The following is a 17115-nucleotide window of genomic DNA, read 5'->3' on the forward strand; positions in this document are numbered from 1 at the left end:
TAAACCTTTACCTATATTTACTCGAAGAGGGTGTGAATTACTTACCGCATAATAACCATATTGATGGTGTTTAATAATCGCATAAAATCTACAATAGTAAATACAAGGGATAAGACAAATGCAAATCAATTAAAGACACACAAAATTACCCCTTTTGTAGATTACAACTTCATGAACCAACCAATCAAAATCCAATAAAAGTTCATAAAGTTGATAATCTAACAAATAAGAAAATTAATTATAAAACTTTGGGGACTTGTGTAATTAACAGACTAATGTCCCTTCCTCCCTGAGTATATATGAGAAGGTGCATGTTTGTGCTGCTGTAATAATATGCGGTTGTGATGTGTTAGATGTACGGAAATGAAAGTTATCTATCGAAAAGAATGGAATAGGTGTAAAACTGTCAGACTTGGCAGATTTTTGAAGATAATAATTACATTAAAGTCAAAATACATTTGCAGATAATTTTAGGCTGAAATTCAGCCGTGAACCTATGGATTTAAATTTATTTTGAAACAGCTGTTTCTATGAAGAATATTATCATGGAAATCTTCGCTTGAAAAGTTAAATTAGTTTCCCCACACCCATATATCTTTCAACAGGGATAAAATGATAGGATAAACGAAGATAAATTAGTTATAATCTGAAACAAGGAGGACAACATCCATAAATAGTGAAGCTCATAAATAGAAAAAAACAGCCAAAAAAAACAAACAGACAATTGGTCATTTACCCTAAGATTTTTATTCAAAGAATTAAAGTTATCTATCTATAATAGCAGATGAGTAAATAACATAATATAACATAACATATTAACTACTTATATATCTACCATAGCGAATCGGACGGTCATAGTTTATGGGCAGCACCAGAATTATTATTTTTTAAGAAAATAGCTTAAAATCACCACAGGACCAATAGGTATATACCCTGAAGAGTAGAATCCGATCGGTTCAGTGGTTACCGAGATCTTAAGGGACAGACGGACGGATTAACAGACAGACAGACATCGTTCTACTTTGTATTATAGATAAACATTTAAGAAGAATATCAATGTATCTTCCATATCCCTTTTATCCCTGGCCTTTCATATATCTTACACACACATTTATCTTTCTGATTTGATCAAGGTGTAGCTCAGGAATTTAGAGATGGAACAATGGACGATAAAAATCTATCCCCCTAAAGTCTGATAGGAAGAATTGTCTTAAGCATTAATATAAGGGGTTAGACATAGATGAAAAATTAAACCCCCCTCCCCTCATTGTAGATTTAGTAAAAATAAGGTGGGGGGTTCAGTGTTCAAAACACACGTTGAGGGAAAGCACGAAACAAACTAAAAAAAAACAATAATGACAAATCCTATAAGTAACAAAGCTTAAATTTTAAAAATAATTTACTTAAATAATCAGAGAAATGATTCCAAATGCAGGCATAATTTATTCGTACTAATCGTTTCTGCCGTTAACGAAATTCTACTGAACATATTTACAAACTCATGCATTTACTTACCTCATATGAGTTAATTAACATTATTACCTCATATGAGGGTTAAACAAGTGATTTAAATATTGAAAAAAATTGGGGTACAGGGAGGGCCAATTGGGAAAGTGGGGAAGGGAAAATGCGTCAGTTATTAGTGCCACCATTGAGAAAATGTACCACATATACGCACACACACACACATACGCACAACCCCCCCCCCACACACAAGTAAAAAACGAACACACAGAATAAAGGACAAAAACTAATGTAAAGAAAATTTGATACCAATATAAGGACAGAGGGGAAAGATAGGGGTGAGTGTGACATCATTAGGGACACATTAGGGGTAGAAGTCCATCCAAAGGGGGTAAATGGTTTATGTCATGAATTTCCCCCTCCCCTCTATCCTCCCGCTACGTCTTATGGTTTCCTTTTTTCTCATACCCCCTTCTCCCGGAGGGCAGTTAGATCACAAAACAGTAAAACAATCCTTGTTTTTATATCTGTATTGCTGTGCATGATTTAGGCTTTTTTTTTGCTTACTATTTATGATAAAATTTATTATTTCAATTTTAATACAATTTCATGTGTCAATAAGATAACAACACTAGGTATTTTTTTTCTGTATTGTATTCTAACTCCCTCGTATAGTCATGGTTTAATACACATACACATATACGCAATGTGTTATTACTTAAAGACACAAAATTAGTAGGTTTAATTAGATATCCCATAGTATTTTTCCACTTATTAAAACAATGGATATTGTCGACAAAACATATCGCATCGTATTACAGACAGCTTTCCGCGGATATCAAAATGAAAGATTTAAGATTTTGTTATCCCCGAGGGGCCTGGGTAATAAAGCTGGTATTAATTTTATGATTTTTATTTCAATATTTGTAGAAAATTGTCTTCTATACATTGCTATACATTCTTTTTCGGTATGGCTGAGACTGGTTTTTATCCAGCGGATATTTATCTGTTTCGAAGCCATACTGGAAATACCATTCTTATAAGCACATTATAACTTTTTTTAATGTTTATAATATATGCGTGAAAGTTCAATGTAAATGTTAAGATAAAAAGTAAAAATACCCTCAAAAAGTAAGAAATTAAAAAAGGGGTTCTTAAATAATTTTATTGCAAGCTATATGAATATAAACACGAATAGTAATAATTTGCCAAGGCTAATTAGAGCAGAATATCTACCTGGCCCCTAATTTTCTAACCTTATACAAAATGGTCTCTGACGTACAGCTGATGTCCAAATTTTCCCATCGTCGAAATTTCGTTTTTCCCCCGAAGCGATTTTGAGCAATGCTTTGAATCTAATAATAGAGTCCATGTTATATAGAGGTTTATTTTTTAAAAAAATTACGTTTTTTAGTAGCAAAGCTGTTCTTTAATTTAAAATGTCCTTCGGTCATCTACTTCTAGGAGAAAACTTGATTTTCTCGGTAACTATTCAAGATAGACTGCTGAATTTTTTTGTGTGAAGATTCCCTAATTATTTTAAATTTACTTAATTTTCATTATAGAAGTCATGGGAACTCTTTGATTTAGTGTTATTTTTGTGAGCAAAAACTTGATTTATTAGGATGCTATCATAGAAATACGGCTTGTTTTTTTGTGAAGATTCTCCTAACTATTGAGCTTCTACTCTTTAGCCCATTTTTACCCCCCTGTCTCTAATGCCCCAGAACCTAAAATAATTTTTTTAGCAAAATAAATGATAAACAATTTTGCTCTTTATTTATAGTAAAGCAACTACTCTATAGCTAGGACTCTGTGTTCGACAATTTTGAAGAAGTTAAAAATTAGTTGTTGCTTTAATTTTATGAAATCTAATGTACGGAGGAACTATTGTGTAAAAAAATTATTTACCATAATCAGAGCTACTAATATCTATCTATCTGCCATTAATATTTATCTATCTATCTATCCATTATTCTATAGAAATTTCTGTATTATGTGTCTTTAGTTTAGCAGACTCAGCTCTCGATTTTCAGTCATTAAGACATGTGGACATTTTTGTTGATATTTTTTGTGACAATTTTTATATAAAATGTGCATTTTTGTGTTTAAGTTAGTTTGTATATAGTTATAATTTGACGTGACCATATTGTGAACTTTTTGGGCTCATTTTATTATTAAAAATTTGATTGATGATGTTTAGTACGGGCATATTTAGTAGTGATCTTAGGAGGGGGAATGAATTTATGCAAAAAGAACAGTAGATTGTTACACAGTAGTTAGCTATGAATGTGCTTGTGTTTCCTATAGAATTAATCTTTATTTGAAGGACGGGCCGTCGGACGAACGTACATATAGGCTTATTAATAGAGTTGATACGCTAAAAATTTATATTGCTAAGATATGAAATACAGCGTTCAAATTTACACAAAAAATAGGGACTTTAAAGATTTTATGTGTGTTTGGGGGAGGGGGGGGGGGGTCAAATCCCCTGTTCCCCCACCCAAAGTGGCAACAGGTGTAATGTAAGTGCTGTGTTTAATAAAGGGAAGTATATTTCAAACGGTACTTTAAAATGGGCCTTTTACATTAGAGTAAACATAGCTAATTTTTAACGTATTAACCTCCTGTTTTGATGTATCCATGGTTTGAAGTAAAATTAATATAATCCTATTCTTACTTAGGTTTTCATTAATTAAAAAAAAGTTATTACTAAAATCCATAGAGCATTTTTGTATCATCGGTTCTATGTAAATGAAAGATAAAATGATCTTACCCTTAATTTCTATCCATGTTTCTATATGTCAAAAATAAGAAATCTTTCCCTCTTAAAATTAAAGGGAAGTTTTACTTATGATTACCACTGACTAAATGTTTCAAATGAGGATTGTCAATTTTGATTGGTCAAAAATGTACATGGTCTTACACAACTGGGCCTAATAAGCTTAATCGTATGTGATTGATGGATTTTTTTCTCTGCTTTTGGGATACGTTGCGTCTGTATAATTCATTGTAAATCTTAGATTATTAAAATAGGTCTATTGTTCATAATTACCATTTTAAACCTGATGTACCATTATTTAATCAAAAACTCTACGATCACATTCAAAACCTAGCTCCAATTGCCATTAACCTAATAGGTTAACAAACATTAGTAGATTGATATACCCAACTGGAAGTGATTTTTCTAATATATCTGTAATTAATATACATGTTAATTGTTTAAGGCATATACTAATTATATTGGATCGAGTCAGGAAAAAAAGAAATTTCCTTTAAATACAGCTTCTAGCCAAACGGATGAATGTATAGCCTAATTTTCACAGTATCTAAAACAACTAAATAACTATTGTTTAAAATTTTTTTTTTTGGGACATGATCCATTATATTTATTAAGGCATTACTATTGGTTGTTTAGGGAAGCATAAAATTTGCTCTCATTAGATGTGAAGTAAAGACAGTTATATATTCAATTACAAGATGAAGGTGTTTATATCATGGGCTAATTAATCCTAACATAAAAGTAACATGATGATCTGTATCTGTCTATGTATGGTTGTCTGTCTGTACCGAATGTTCTCTGTAACCACTGAACCGTTATGGTTCACCTTTATAGTGTATCTTCTTTTTAGTTCTTGGGAAGGTTTTTTAACTATTTTGGGGGTGCTCTCTAAGGGCCTAGCAGCTAGTATCATATTCTACATTATATAGACAGGAATTTTGCTATTATAGAGGAATCTATCAACTGTTCTAGTATTTTTTTGAACATTCAAAAATATTTATATTTTTTTCTACAGTTTTTATGAGTCAGCTGGTTAATTAAGAATTCTTTTGGTTGATTATAAAAGTTGTGCATTGCGGATAGTAATGTTAATGTCACTTACATACATGTAAAAGGACCCTCTGTGCGAAGCAAATTTCAAATTGTAGAAATTAAACAATTATGATCAAAGCCCTTTAAAAATTTGACTGACAATAACAATGGATGTAGAATTTACGTGGATACTATGACAGGGGTAAAATTGTTGTTAATTTAGCTTACTAACGTGGAACTCGTTTATTGGTCAGTTCGTTCATCCATTAGGAGAGGAGAGGATGGGATAAAGAGCCGGGGGATGGGTGCAACATCCAAGAAATAATATATCAATTGTATTAACCAATTTTCAAAATATAAAAATCTAACCAAACAGCGATCAAAGCCCTTTGAAAATTTGGCTTACAACATTACATTTATCCCCGTAAATAAGACTATTTAATAAAAAAAAAGAAAGACGAGAAGAACAAATTGTGATATAATTTTTTTAATACCTTGGGTAGACAAAATTTTATCCAGTAATGTTTTTGTTTTATTATAAATGTATGATTTTAGGCGGTTTGTCTTGAAGATCTTTATAACTATCCCTCATATTTTATTTTCAATTTAATATTGTTGTTGGTTATACCTTGTTCCTGGCTATAATCCGCTCCTCATAATCATAAATTCATAGTTTAAAATCATTTCCTTAATGAGCATAGGAGCGTTCTTGTTAAACAACAACAAAACCGATGTTAATGAAAAGCAGTTTTAATCTTTTTGATATATGTTAGGTTTGCTATATTTGCCCTTTACTCTAACGTCTTATTCATGGTGATTTATTATTATAGATGGTGGAGAGGTATGCTTTAAAATATTTATAACCTTTTCCTAGACATGTAAGTATCTTAACTGTAAAGAAGAGCAGTATCGGTTCAGCGGTTAACGAGATCTGGCTGAAAGACATTACATGATACTTTTATATATGGATTGAATTGGTGAATGGGATTATACATTTAGTCCCATTTTACCACCATCAAAATTTGAAGAAAAAAAACCCTATTAGATTACCACTCTCAAGTCTCTGAAACCCATCATTTTACCCCCCTCCCCCACCCCTCCCTCAAAAGAAAAATTTTAGACGTCTCTAGCTTTACATACAATTACATATTGTTAATTTATATCTAATTAAAATCTCCCAAATGTATGAACGTATATTTATGAATGTTTTGTGAAAGTTGGAAAAACTGATAAATCCAGCTTCGTAATAATTTTACATACATAGTTTAACTGGGAGTTGTCGACAGTTTAAAATAACACATAAATGAATAGAAATGAAATATCCAATAAATTACTAAAAGACATCAAAAAGAATGTTAACGTAATTATACGTTTATCATAAACATATAATATGCATATAAATACAAAATCTCGATAAAGTGTACTGTGATTTTGTTCAGTAATTGTTTAGCCTTGTTGGCATTTGGTGCTGTTGAAAGTGTTCCCTCTCAAAGGGGCACTCTGTTAGTTAAAATGTTCTGGAAATAAAAAGGTAATAAATAAAAATTGCTATAAAATCTTAATTATTACATTGTAATATCAAATATTGTAACAATGTGTATGAAAATAGTAATTGATCATTAATGTTTTATCAATTTCATTGGAACATATTGGTCTAAAATAGTTTGAAATAAGTGCTTTATTTAATTTAGATCCAGATTGTCCTTTTGATGTTGTCTGCTTGGGCTTTTGGATGTACGGTAAGGTTTTATTTACTATTTAAAAGCCTTAATAGCCGATTTAATTCAAGAGCACTAAAGAAAAAGAACAGTAAATCCAAATGTTTTAAAATGCATTAGTATTGATTAATTAATTGTTGAGAATTCAAAAAGCTAAAAAGAGCAAATTAGGTGCATTAGTGTAACTTTTGAATGCACATTGATTTTACTAGTACCAATAAACCTAACTTTAAGAGTGTACTTTGAAGCTAAATGTATATTCTTTTTGTAGGTTAACAGTGTGGATTAGAGTAAATTCCAAGTACGAGACAAGAGGCCTAGATGTGTGAAGATTCCTGTGCTAATGGACATCACCCCCCCCCCCCCCCCTTGTGTGCTACTTGGTTCCATGTTAACCTGCCAATAACATTCAGGCATAATAGTTTATAATAAGGACATATAGGTTATATCTAGGGATCCCTAAATTAGTTAAAGATATGTATATTATGTACTGGATAGAAGGTCATTAGATTAGAATAAGGTGTCACACTACTAATAAGAGAAAGAGGTCACCTAACTTCGCCCAAAATCCAGGCTAGAGCCATGTATACACAACCTACTGCTGCTCCTTCCAGTGCCCGTTGATCCCTGGATGGACCTTAGACCCATTGTTGTTGGTGTGGACTGCTAAGCTGTGCAATAGTCGGTAAGATATTACTGTATTTTTATAATAGAGATTAGAGGAATAGACTAACAATACTGAATGACTGCTAAAAATATAGCACCAGATTCAAGCTTTATTTGAGAGTAACTATATTATAAGAGATTAAAGCTTGGCCCATGAAATTTCAGGACAGTATTGAAAATTAATTGATCCTCTAAATTCTTACACCTCTATTATTTCAGTTCAACGAGTGGATCAAGTCCAGTTGAGACCCACAGCCTTCTCCAACCAACAATTCGTTTTATTGAAGCCTGTTTATCTTCTTGCTACAGACAGATATTCTTCATTTCTTTTTTTAATTGCCATCATTGTTATATTTGTGTTTTATTGTTATATAAATTTAGCCAATTATATTCCTTGCTTTTGTATTTCCGCATGTAATGGTCAAGATACTTTATAAGACATTGGGTAGTCTTACGTTCTATAAAATCACCCAACAATGAATCTGGGAAGAGGGAAAAGAGTAGGGCAATAATTATAGTTTAACTCATATTTAATAGTTAATATCAAGGAGAGAGACTTACATTTCAAAACAGGGATCTTAAGTGAAAAGACAATGGACGATATAATGATATACATCCCCAATGATTAAAAACAAAATGACTTCATCTGTAGATTGAAAACTTTGGACACTGCTAGTTTGATCAAACTATAAAATAAAGTACCCAATGTGTTTAAGCCAAATTTATAAACTTTTGGTACCCGTAAGAGAGAACAGGATATTTGATTGTAAATTACACTGGTACCCAAAGTTTTTTTTAGTTGCAATATCATTTTTGTTGGCTCCGAAACGTTTGGTACTTATATTAAACATTCCAAAACATTAGTGTCCAACCTTTTCAACCAATGATATTGATTTACCTAGGGGTGATACTATTATTATCATAGAGGATGTATAATAAATAATTTATCATCCATTAGCCCTCCGGTTTTTTCTATCTCATTTTCTGTGTGTGAAAGATAAAGAGCCCAAACTGCGTGACTTTTTAAGTATGGGTATGACACATAACTGAAAGTTGGAATTTTTTGAATATCTCCATATCCTGGCGGGCACAGGATGCCAGCAAACCTGGCAGGGTGATCCAGGTAAAGAGCAAAAATATTTTTTTGACTAAAACAAAGCATTTTATCTTACCAAAATACTAAAATACTAAATAGTAGTACATCCTTATATGAAATACAGGTGTTCAAGTCAATTTTAGGTTCCAGGTATGATCCTGCAGGTCCTGATCCTCCAGGTCTCCAGAAATCTTTAAAAGGCTCCTGTGGCCGCAATTTTTTACTTAGAGACGTCAAATTTTAAACTTAAGCTTTTCTTACATGTTTACATAACGTATTAAAATTTCATAAAGATCCGACGCCGTTGCGCAAAAATAGGGACTGAGATAATATAGGGGGGGGGGGGGGGGCGTTCGAATAATTAAGGAGCGGCAAGGGGCCCGACTGTTAATGGTTAAGATCTTTAGATACCAATATAATTTACAGTCCAATGTCCCCCAAACTCCGTAATTTTTAGACATAATTGTCTTTGTTTAATTGAATCCTTGTACATCCCCCGCGGTGTATTATGCAAGTAAAATGTAACTCAGGATCATATTTACTAGAACTTACATTTTATGCATTACGTCAAAACTTAACGTTTAATATTTTAAACATACACAGGGATAATAAGGGATAAGACAATGAACGAAAAGTGATGTAGATGTTTAATCACGATAAACAAAATTAAACCCTTCTAAAAGTTTAAGTTTTTGACACTGGAGGTTTAAACCAACCAAATAAATGAGATGAAAGTACCTGAAATTTAAAAACATGACCACTACTATAATTTACAGCCCAATATTCCCTCCCTTCCTCCCTGACATATACATAACATTTTCCGTAATTTTTGACATCTTATAGCTGTACATATTTCTTTTAATTTCAAGTAGCGCTGTAACCCGAAAAATTGAGTCTGTTCGTTTGTCTGTCCGTCTGACAGAATTCCTTATAAATGTAAAATTCTGCTATTGAAATCCTTTTACATAAATTGCTTGGCTTTTGGATATAATTATACTTTTTTCTTTGAAAATTGAAACATATTGGTTCTTAGAGAAAAAGATTTTGTACTTTCAAAGCTCTATTCTAAATCCTATTTTTAAAGAAAAAAAAATTTCTTGGTTTTTATGTGTGTTAAATGTCAGAAGCTTTCTTTGACTCATTTTTTGTCTTCATTTTTTCATGTTCTCTAATGTAGCGAATTTTGCAGCGGGCAAACAGAACGATACCCTTCATCCACCCTCTGTACCTTATCCCCAACCCTTATACTTAATGAACGAATTTACCGATTAATGTGTTCCATATTAGCAACCTATATTGGCGACAATTTTTTTCTGTATCCTTTATTCTATATCCATTCAAAAACTATAAACTCTCCAAGTTTCGCACTTTTGGATTCTAATTTTCTTGTTATCCCCTTTCTAAGATTATTCCTGTTACTTAGGCTTAAGTCTGAAAGTTTTTCCATCTGTGGATATTTGTGAAATTTGGTAGGTAAAAAAATAAATTTTACTGGTATGGTTACCGATTAATAATATCCGCTGGATTAGAACCGGTTCTAAGCTATACTGAAAAATCATGCATCGCATATGTATCACTGAAATTTTTCACTTATATTAACATAAGAATGATAAAAAATAATATTATTTGGTTAACCCTGGCCTTCGGCCCCTCGGGGCTAACAAATCAACCCAACGAATGAGAGAACCATGTTCTCTAGCTCCCTGACTTTTACTTAGAATAATATTTTTTTTAGGGAAAAGACATTTTCTGATTCTTTCACAATGTTTCACAATTTAAGCTTTTCCCTTTTAGTAAGTAACGTAGCTTCTCTATAATTTCTAGGTTGGACTCTCCTTTTTTTTGGGATGTAAGTGTTTTTTAGGAGAACGATTTTTCTATGGATGCTGGAGATATCCTCCCCGAAAATATATAAACCTTCTTTGCACCTATATGAAGTATCACTGTGAAGGAGAAACAAATAGGTTCAGCAGTTAGCGAGATATTTCGTTACATATACTTACAATCTCATAAACAGACATACCTATAAAAGTTATGTAATAAATATCTGTGATTTATAGTATTGCTACTTAGGAATTATATTTTCCTTGTAATAATGTTGAACAAAAAGTTTGCTGTCAAACCTACATTAGGATTTTTCAGGTCTTATTGAAAAAATAATATTATCATTTTGATAAAAAGAAAAATCACATCTCTCTCCCTCTTATTTCTTTTTATCTGTCTGTCTGTCTGTCTCTCTCTCTCTGTCTCTCTCTATCTCTCTCTCTCTCTCTCTCTGTCTCTCTCTCTGTCTCTCTCTGTCTCTCTCTCTGTCTCCCTCTCTCTCCCTCTCTCTTTCACTTTCTTTCACTTTCTTTCTCTCTCTTAATCTCTCTCTCTCTCTCTCTCTCTCTCTCTCTCTCTCTCTCTCTTTCTCTTTCTCTCTCACTCCCCCTTTCTCCCTCTTAACCATTTAAAAATTGCATTTGTAGCAGTTATCAAGATTTTAAGAGACAGACACCCTTTCTCATTTACATAGGATAAATGTATATGGATATATAACCCATAGAAGTGTCAATTCGTTACATGTTAATCATTTCAATGTATATGCTTAATATATGTTCTTACAATAAGACAATATTAACCCATAGCAAATATTATCAACTTCTAAGTTATTATCACATAATCTTTTAATTATTTTCTTTAATTTTACTGTAGTTTACTTTACTATTCTTTGAATATTGCGATCTAGTGCAGGCAGGGACGGAGGGGAAATTAGGCTCTTCAATACATTGTTCCCAGAAGTTTTGTAATAGCGTTTTCTTATTCGTTGACTTAACAACTTTGGGACTGTTATAGAAGTTTGATTGGATAATTAATTTGAGTGTCCAAAAGTTTCAACCATTAATTCTAATCTACACAATGGGTAATTTGGTGTATCTATAATTTGACTGCTTTGGAAAAACTGTGTTTTTGTATGGTTGTTACCATTTCTATAAACATAACCCTCCATATTAAGAGTAGGACGTGTGTTCAAATCCGCATAGTGTTTCATATTCGCAAAAAAAGTAAAATAACAAAAGTGAAGTCTAAAAGAATTTAGTTGTTGCAATCTTGGATCCAATACAATGGTCGATAAATTGATATACATCCACAATGATTATACACAAAATTATCCCTTCTATAAATTACAATTAGTTATTGAAATGTTTGGACACTCAACTAAATGGACCAACCAATCAAAAAGTCCCCAAGTTTGTTAAACTAATAAATAATAAAAAGTTATTATAATATTTTGGGGACTAGTTTGATAAACAGCCCAATGTCCCCTCCCAACACGTCTTGCAATGGTTATGAGCTTTTAATGATTTAATGAGTTGTTAAATGTGCGATAGGAAAGGCACACTGTTAGATTTCTACAGATATCTATTTTCTAGTATTACAATATTGTTTCATTGAAAAGTAGCCTTCTAACGTATTGTGATATTGTTTTATTGAGGTATTTTCAGAAATGGAATAAAGGTGTTCGTTTAAGTTTAAGGGTTAACAATGCGTAATTAGGGTTAGGCTAGATAGTCGACTTTTTATGCTATGAAACACAAGTAGTGAGGTACATTGGGCTGTTTATTGTCCGTTCAACAACCTTGGGCACTTTTTATTGAATTTTGATAAATTAGTTCATTTAGTTTAGTGTCCACCAACGTTTCAACAGCTATCAAAATCTACAGAAGGGAAAATTGGTGTATCATCATTGATGATGTACATCAAGTTATCGGTCATTTTCTTATATCTTTAGATCGCTGCATGAAATTACATTATGACTACAACCATTTCTAAGTTTAAATGCTATTAACATATTCATTTTATTTTAGGTAAGCTTAAGAACTAAAATAATTAGCAATGAAAAAAAAATTCTGTATTAACAAATTACATTATTGAATGTACTTATGTTAGTTTCTGACTATTTTTAACAGCAGAATCGGCTACCTAAAGGGATAAGACAACGAATAATAAATTCGTGTACATCCCCAATCACGAGAATGTTACCCTTTCTGTAGATAAAAATAATTGGTTGGATACTGCTCGTTTGGACGATCCAATCAAGATTTCATGCAAGATTTTTTTATCTAATTAATGAGAAAAGGTGTTTATGGGATAAATTCTAATGTTCCCTTCCATCCTCGCATTTATCAAAAATAATTCTCACTTAGCTTTTCAAATTAATATTTCTATTAAGTATTATTTCGTTTTAACCCTAAAACTATGGAATTTTGAATTCACTCTTACCTTTATATATTTCTTACCCTTTCAATCAAATTTAAAAATGAACAATTATTAGTGCTAATATATTGTACATTACTTTTCCTGAACATGTCAAAATTTTACTTAGTTTTACATTAATACAGAATTCTCAAGAGCAATTCTAAGTGATATTTTCCACACAACTCTCTTCCCTTATTTCTCCCTCTTCTTACCCACTTCCCTTCAGTTACATAAAACTTTTAAAGCTAACTATACGCCAACAAATTATTATATTTTCTGCAATTTCAAATTGAGTTACAGCCCCTGACAATAATAAAGTCGATATTGTGTCAGCGATGGCCACTTTTATTTAATTACATATAGATGACCCACAAAAAAAGTAATTATCCTGTCGATGAGTTTCTTTAGGCTTGAAAAGGGCTATTAGAGAATGATACATTTTTATTTTATCTACGTAGTGGTTACTTTGATAAAATTTGGGTTATTTTTAGTTTACAAAATATACAGACAAAGTCGTTGTATTGGTCATCATGTTTTGAATTGTCGCTGTTTATTATAAAACTTATTAAATCAGAATACCACATAATTTTGGCGTTTGGGATTTCTCTTTTCATTTTCTCACTCACTCTCTCTTTTTCTTCTTTCTTTTATATTCTCTATTTCTCTTTCCAGTTTAATTTGATCTCCTCTTATTCTTTCTATCTTTTTTCTCTTTCTTTCTCTCACTCTCTCTCTCTCTCTCTCTCTCCTTCTCTCTCTCTCTCCCTCTCTCTCTTTTTTTTCTTTTCCTATTTATATCATACTCTCTTACTTTCTGGCTCAATTTTTCTTTCTCTATCTCTCTCTCTTTCTTTCTTTTACTCTCTATCTCTCTCTCTTTCTTTCTTTTACTCTCTATCTCTCTCTCTTTCTTTCTTGTTCCCGTCTCTATCTCTTTTATGTTTTATGTTCCTTAAAAAACTTATCATTTATAAACCAAAGGTTTGATTTCTCACATAGGATTATGGGGGGAAATTATTTATCGTCCATTGTCTTATCCCACAATCCCTTGTTATTTCTAGATTTGGATAAATAGAGTTCGCAATTTATAAGTTCCATGTTTGGTATGTGTCGTTGATTTATTTACAACCAACTGAGAATTTTTTTTTTAACCATCAAAATAATATTTTTCCTTTATTATAAAGTAGTTTTTATTAAGTTGATTTTATGTATGTCCAGTAAGATCTTTTAAATGGCTTTATATGGTTACACGGCAGATTTTTTTGCCATTTATCAGGCGTTAGAAATAATGTTTCAAAATATTACCCCACCCATTGTTTATATAATCATATTATAATTATTCACTTGATCTTAAGAATTTTGATTTTAAGGAGGATTGTGTAATATGTATACTCTTATTGTAAGCGAATCAGCTCTATAATCCAGTCAGTATATCCATAATAGGCATCTTGTACTTGAGTTTTTATAGGATTTAATTTGAAGAATTTTTGTTCAAGATTCGAAATACTTTATTATTGTTTGTTTTTTGAATTTCTGGTTTTTAAGCTTCACATTTATGGATGTTGTCATCCTTGTTTCTCCGTTTTCAATCAGAACCTATTTTTCAGTCGTTAAAATAATTGCAATAATAAGTGCTAATTATGATTTCTAGAAGTGTTATGTAACACTTTGTTAAAGTTTCAAAGTCAAAATAGGTGTTTAATCATTTCCGTTAAATGATCCAATCTTCAAAACCGCATATTTTTACAACAGAACACTTTAGCTTTTCCCCTATTCTTCACCTAATAGCATATATATTGACAGGGGAAATTAGTCAATTTCCATTGCTACAATGGTCCTCATATTGGTCAGTTCGTTTATCGTTCATTCAGTAGGGGAGAGGATGGTGGTATCGTTAGTTTAGCCAGCTGCAAGTGTCACATTATTGGAGTTCATGAAAATCTGGTGCAAGTAATAATATATCGACAATCGGAAGAATGAGTTGTTGTAATAACTAATATGTCCTTCTGAATATTTGCTAATATGATACATGTGCAGAGGTTAAAGCACACTGACATATTTATCTGTGATCATAGACAAGATATAAATTGTTATTGAGGAGAAAAATAAATAACACTTCTTATAGTTGTACAATTTACAAATGTCAATTTTGAGGCTTGACAAGGATGATTAACGTTATTAGTAATATTATTGCGTGTTTTCTGTTAGCCTGGGCCTTGATATTAAATTTATTCATTTTTATATTCGTGGAAAATTGTCTGTAATACAATGCTATGCATAATGTTTCAGTATTGCTGTTAACCGGTTCTCATCCAGCTGATATTAATCGGATTAAAAACCGGTTCCAAGCCATACTAAAAACTATGCTTATTACAATAAAAAATTATTTTCACCAAAAATTAAATTAAATCCAGTTTTGTTGGCCCCGATGTGGAAATAACTATTTAAAAATGTTAGCATTCTGTAGAAATTTAGTTTTAAATGCTTTGTAAAATTATTTTAAAAGAGGTAATGGCTGACATTTTGTAATGTTTTTATTTTATTTTGATAGAAAATACAAATAATAAAAAACATCAAATAATAAATATATAGATCATAGCAAAAAAATGGCTTCTCAGTCTGTGTCAATAAAATTTGATAAAGGGTTGATAGAATTATGTTTCTTATGGCTCTAAATTTGGTGGGGTGTAGTTTTGGCAAATCTCGTAATCATGGATAAGTTTACTGAAAAAAAATATAGTTGATTAGTTAAGATTAAAGGGAAATAAGTCATAGAGGGACAAGGCCATGGAGTAAAAAAGAATCTTCCCAGCAAACATTAACAACTAGTTTCTTTCTTTAGTAGCTACAATAAAACCTCTTCCCAAAAATTTTATTGAATATTATCCCTAAAATCAGTCAAATCTAGTATATCAGCCAAAGCCTGCCTTTCACATTTGATGCTACATTTATAATTATCTCTTGGGGAGAGTTCTCTTTACGCACCTTTAACATAATCCGATGTAGTGTATATCGTCTATTCGCCCGTTGGGTATTGGGTTACCCCAATGGACAAACAAACCTTTGATTTACTGTTCTATTGAGTTACGCATGTTTACGGGCCAATATATTCCCTCGATGATTAATATTGACGTCACGCGCCTAACATAGTAGTAGTAGCATTTTTAACGTCTCTAGTATGGTGCGCTGTTGTCCAGACTCGAACTCGAAACCTCCCTGACAGCAAGTAGACACGTTACCAATATGCTAATGCCGCGAGTTTGCTCTGTTTAGGATCTTAAACCCTGTGGGGCTATAACCACTCAATTTGTGAAAATCTTTCACAAGTTAAAATCAAAAATCTAAACACTAAATATTTTCCTACATCTCCCTATCCCATTTGTGAATAAGGGTAAAATATGTATATATATGGTTTTAAAAGGGTGAGGTTTTGGCAGCTATAAAGAAAAGGATAAATGTACACTTTTCAACAAAAAAGGAAAAAATATGAGCTGCGAAGATATTTTTCATAACACTGTCTGTCGGTCTTACTTTTGGTAGTTAGTAGAAAGATTTTGATTTCTAATTATTTCACTTTTTTTCCTTATTTTTAAAAGAAGGTGTATTAACTTTTTGGCTTTTTATTTAAGATAGCTAGCCGGTGCTTTTAGTAAGTAGTAGATGTAAAATTTTTCATAGAATTCAGATATGTAATCGGTTTTTTTGTAGACCTCTTATTTTTTAAGTAATTTAAGTTTTTTAGAAAAATAATTAAGTCGGTTTTAAGGTACTAAAACGCAACAAAATAAAAGAAGAAAATGGCCAGTATGAACAAAAATAGTAAGATCTTTAATTTGACACCTTACTTTTAAAATTCTGTTGAGTAATTATTGAAAAAAATCTATTTTTTTAACCTCGGTTTAATAAAAACTTTAAACCTAAATATTTTCTCAATGAATTTAAAATTTGAATGAAATTTTTTTTATGCTTTAAGTGAAACTTTATCTGTAAAACATTATACTTTAAGTAAATATGATTGTCTGTATGTCAGACTGCCTTTGTCTGTATGTCTGTTTTGCAGAGATCTTAAGGGATAAGACAATAGACGATGATTTGATTTACATACCCAATGATAG

General features: G+C 31.5%; 1 protein-coding gene and 1 long non-coding RNA gene across 2 annotated transcripts in view; both read left to right on the forward strand.

Moving 5' to 3' along the window:
- LOC145326154 (uncharacterized) overlaps positions 1-17115 on the forward strand; it is a 190465-nt gene that overhangs the window by 63273 nt on the left and 110077 nt on the right. The window lies entirely within an intron of this gene.
- On the forward strand, positions 6700-8052 carry LOC145326153 (uncharacterized). The gene is made up of 5 exons (XR_013881780.1): positions 6700-6809; positions 6970-7017; positions 7268-7409; positions 7570-7681; positions 7882-8052. It is a non-coding gene; the product is annotated as an uncharacterized LOC145326153 (long non-coding RNA).

This window comes from Acartia tonsa, chromosome 8, assembly GCF_053477335.1.
Source record: "Acartia tonsa isolate MP-2025a chromosome 8, ASM5347733v1, whole genome shotgun sequence".
Taxonomy (NCBI): domain Eukaryota; kingdom Metazoa; phylum Arthropoda; class Copepoda; order Calanoida; family Acartiidae; genus Acartia; species Acartia tonsa.